The sequence below is a fragment of the Scylla paramamosain genome, chromosome 4, assembly GCF_035594125.1.
Source record: "Scylla paramamosain isolate STU-SP2022 chromosome 4, ASM3559412v1, whole genome shotgun sequence".
Taxonomy (NCBI): domain Eukaryota; kingdom Metazoa; phylum Arthropoda; class Malacostraca; order Decapoda; family Portunidae; genus Scylla; species Scylla paramamosain.
In genome coordinates this window covers 22,574,527-22,579,526 of record NC_087154.1, presented here as the reverse complement: position 1 = coordinate 22,579,526, position 5,000 = coordinate 22,574,527, and positions in this window count along the sequence as shown.

Below are 5,000 nucleotides of genomic sequence, written 5' to 3'. Positions count from 1 at the left end.
CCTGCATTGTAATAGTTAAAGCACTAATGATATCACTAACATGTAATACCAATAATGTGATAGTACAGTAGTGATGATAGATTATATCGTATGCTTATAATGAATAAATAAAAAAATAAAAAAATAATCAACAACCTTCCTCCGTCGTCATCTTGTACTTCTATATATCATTATGATGGCGTGGCATTAGTGATGTCCACTATTATTAGGACGGTAATCACACTCACACACACACACACACACACACACACACACACACACACACACACACACACACACACACACACACACACACACGGCTGGCAGCAGGCCACTATAACCTCTAAGTGGTGGCCGCGTGACCCTGGTGGTGGGCACTGGGCAGCAGCAGCAGCAGCAGCAGCAGCAGCAGCAGCAGCTGCAACCGCCCTCGATAAGGAGTTATGATCCTCAGCCTCTTAACGGGGCGTCCCTCGTGGGCGAGGAGAGGAGCCCAGACAGACAGAGAGAGAGAGAGAGAGAGAGAGAGAGAGAGAGAGAGAGAGAGAGAGAGAGAGAGAGAGAGAGAGAGAGAGAGAGAGAGAGAGAGAGAGAGTGGGTGGGAAGGGATGCGAGGGAGAGGAGGGGATGGGCAGGGATGAGAGGGAGAAGGGGTGGGAGAAGGGGAAGCAAGGGAAAGCAGGGACAAAATGTATAAAAAATCTCCTTACTTAAATTTATTTTGTGTTCTGGACGTGACAGCAGATTAGTTCACTTCGTTAACTGGTCTCTCTCTCTCTCTCTCTCTCTCTCTCTCTCTCTCTCTCTCTCTCTCTCTCTCTCTCTCTCTCTCTCTCTCTCTCTCTCTCTCCAAAATGTGTGTGTGTATGTATTTTTATGTAGGAGGTATACCAGGCAAGGGCAGCAAAAATTCAATAGAAGAAAAGGCTCGCTGAGATACCAGTCCCCAAATATGGTTCAAAGCGGTAGTCAAAAATTGAAGGATAAGTGTCTTGAAACCTCCCTCTTGAAGGAATTCAAGTCATAGGAAGATGGAAATACAGAAGCAGGCAGGGAGTTCCAGAGTTTACCAGAGAACGGGATGAATGATTGAGATTAGTGTTTAACTATTGCATTAGAGAGGTGGACAGAGTAAGGGTGAGAGAAAAAAAAGGTCTTGTACAGCGAGGCCGCGGGAGGAGGGAAGGTATGCAGTTAGCAACATCAGAGGAGCAGTTAGCGTGAAAATAGCGGTAGAAGATAGCAAGAGATACAACATTGCGGCGATGGGGAAAAGACTGAAGACAGTCAGTTAGAGGAGAGCAGAGGAGAGGAGATGAAAAGTTTTTGATTCCACCCTGTCTAGAAGAGTGAAAACCCTCCAGACATGTGAAGCATACTCCACACGTGGACGGATAAGGCCCCTTTACAGAGCAGCTGGAAGAGTGAGAAAAACTGGCGGAGACGTCTCTGAACACCTAACTTCATAGAAGCTGTTTTAGCTAGAGATGAGATGTGAAGTATCCAGTTTAGATTATAAGTTAAGGACGGACCGAGGATGCTCAGTGTCGAAGAGGGGTACAATTGCGTGTCCCTGAAGGAGAGGGGATAGTTGTCTGGAAGGTTGTGTCGAATTGATAGATAAAGGAATTGAGTTTTTGAGACATTGAACAATACTAAGTTTGCTCTGCCCCTATCAGAAATTCTAGAGAGATCAGAAGTCAGGCGTTCTGTGGATATATATATATATATATATATATATATATATATATATATATATATATATATATATATATATATATATATATATATATATATATATATATATATAATCAGGCGTTCTGTGGCTTCCCTGCGTGAACTGTTTACTTCTTGAAGGGTTGGGCTTCTACGAAAAGACGTGGAAAAGTGCAGGGTGGTATCATCAGCGTAAGAGGGGATAGAACAAGAAGTTTGGTTTAGAAGATCATTGATGAATAGTAGGAAGAGAGTGGGTGACAGGACAGAACCCTGAAGAACACCGTTGTTAATAGATTTAGGAGAAGAACAGTGACCATCTACCACAGCAGCAATAGAACGGTCAGAAAGGAAACTTAAGATGAAGTTACAGAGAAAAGGATAGAAACCATAGGAAGGTAGTTTGGAAATCAAAGCTTTGTGCCAGACTCTATCGAAAGCCTTTGATATGTCTAAGGTAACAACAAAAGTTTCACCAAAATCTCTAAAAGAGGATGACCAAGACTCAGTAAGGAAAGCCAGATCACCAGTATAGCGGCCTTAATGGAACCCATACTGGCGATCAGATAGAAGGTTGTGAAGTGATAGATGTTTAAGAATCTTCCTGTTGAGGATATATTAAAAAAAAAAATTTAGATAGGCAGGAAATTAAAGCAAAAGGTTGGTAGTTTGAGGGATTAGAACAGTCACCCTTTTAAGGAACAGGCTGAATGTAGGTAAACTTCAGCAAGAAGGAAAGGTAGATGTTGACAGACAGAGCTGAAAGAGTTTGACTAGGTAATGTGCAAGCACGGAGGCGCAGTTTCGGAGAACAATAGGAGGGACCCCATCAGGTCCATAAGCCTTTCGAGGGTTTAGGGCAGCCAGGGCATGGAAAATATCATTGGGAAGAATTTCAATAGGTAACAGGAAGTAGTCAGAGGGTGGAGGAGAGGGAGGAACTAGTCCTGAATCATCCAAGGTAGAGTTTTTTTTAGCAAAGGTTTGAGCGAAGAGTTCAGTTTTAGAGATAGTTGTGATAGCAGTGGTGCCATCAGGTTGAAATAAAGGAGGGAAAGAAGAAGCAGCAGTTATTGGAGATGTCTTTGGCTAGATGCCAGAAGTCACGACGGGAGTTAGGTCTTGAAAGATTTTGACACTTTCTATTAATGAAAGAGTTTTTGGCTAGTTGGAGAACAGACTTGGCATGGTTCCAGGCAGAAAAATAAAGTCCATGAGATTCAGGTGGTGGAAGGCCCAAGTACCTTTTGTGGGCCACCTTTCTGTCATGTACAGCACGAAAACAGGCTGTATTAAACTAAGGTTTGGAAAGTTTAGGTCGAGAAAAAGAATGAGGAATGTACGCCTCCATGCCAGACACTATCACCTCTGTTATGTGCTCGGCACACAGAGACGGGTCTCTGACACGGAAGCAGTAGTCATAGGGTAACAGCATATGCAGAAAGATTAGAGGTTAGGAAAAGGTCAAGAATGTTGGGCGTATCTGTATGTGTGTGAGTGTGTGTGTGTGTGTGTGTGTGTGTGTGTGTGTGTGTGTGTGTGTGTGTGTGTGTGTTTGATGTGCATATATATATATATATATATATATATATATATATATATATATATATATATATATATATATATATATATATATATATATATATATATATATATATATATATATATATATATATATATATATATATATATATATATATATATATATATATATATATATATACATACATATATTATATATAATCTATAATAGAAATTTAGTGTTGTACAGAGAAATTGAGCAATAAATCACAAAATTTTATCTTTGTACTATGAGTTTGTGCATATCTTCAAAATTTACACCTCAATATAAAATAATTTGGTGTGAGGCCACCTGCGCGGCGGGACTCCAGGCAGCCTGGTGTGCCGCATGACAGGCGTGGTGCGGCGCGTCCCGGTTCTCGGCACTTCACATTGGATGTGCTGGTGCTCCATCAGACTCTATATTTTATGCTTTTAGCTTTGTTATCAGACTAAATACAACATGCTGAACCAACAAATGCAATTGAAATGGAACAGAGAATAAAAAATATGTAATTAACATATGGTTTTGTTGAAAATTATCCCTATCGCCAGTGACTGGAGTTGCCGGCCAGCTGTGTGTTGCTGTCACAAGCCAACTGAACCCAAAATTTATTTTGGTGTTGTGAGACTTTCTGGTAATATGCAGATGGTCAAATATAAAGAATATGAAGCTATATTTAAATGTCAATACATACGGGGCCGTCTAGACGTGCTACAATACCAAACACTTTTTGAGAGAATTCTTTCTGAGCTCAAACATCCTCCTGGCGACCGAGCAGACCATCACCACGTCAAGGAGTAACATGCATTAATGAAAAAAAATGACAATCCTGTTCACACTTTCCTGTTTAACCTGCACAGTGATCCAGACGCTTGGGGAGTGAGGCTGCGGGGAGGGCGTATGGGTTGTCGCTTCAGGACCTGAACTGAGGCAGCGTTGTGGGGGAGCCAGGACAGTCGAGGGAGTATTGAGGCAGGCTGGTTGAGGCATGTACGAGGGGTGGTGTTTGTCGATAGTCTGGAAGAGGAGGAGGAGGAGGTGGTGGTGGTGGTGGTGGTGGTGGTGGTGGAGGAGGTAGTGTCATGCCTTGCCCCACCCGTCACGTCCTTCTTTTTCCCCATCAATCCCCCCCATTTCTCCATGTTCCTCTTTCACCTTCATTGCTGATGCTCCCGCCTCTCCCCCGCCAATCCTCGTGTCCCGCTACCAGTTGTTCATTCCTTTACGTCCTTTCCTTCGCTCCCTTCCTTCTCCCTTTGTGACACCCCATCCTTCACAGCCTCCCTTCATCCTTCACAGCTTCCCTTCACCTTTCATGACTTTTTCCTTCACCCTTCACAACCTCCCTTTACCCTTCACCACCTCTCTTCACCCTTCACAGCTTCCCTTCACTCTTCACAACCTCCCTCACCCTTCAACATTAATATTTTTTCGCAAACCTCCCCAGACTTTCCCAGGTGCTCCCTCACCCTCCCTCTTCCCTGACTCCCTTATCCCTCACACTTCCCTTCTTCCCCTCCACGCTTCCTTCCTCACCCTGATCACCTTCCCTCGCCCCTCACCCACCGCCGCTGTGCAGGATGGTTGCCACAGGTCACCACTGCCACAGCTGCACAGCAAGGCGCACAGTTGCCTGCCACTCACTCCGCCTCCGTCTCCACCGCAGCCGCTCCGGGACACTTGCCACACGTATATACGAACTGGCAACGCCTTTATCCACACGTCAGTGGCGACACGTGAT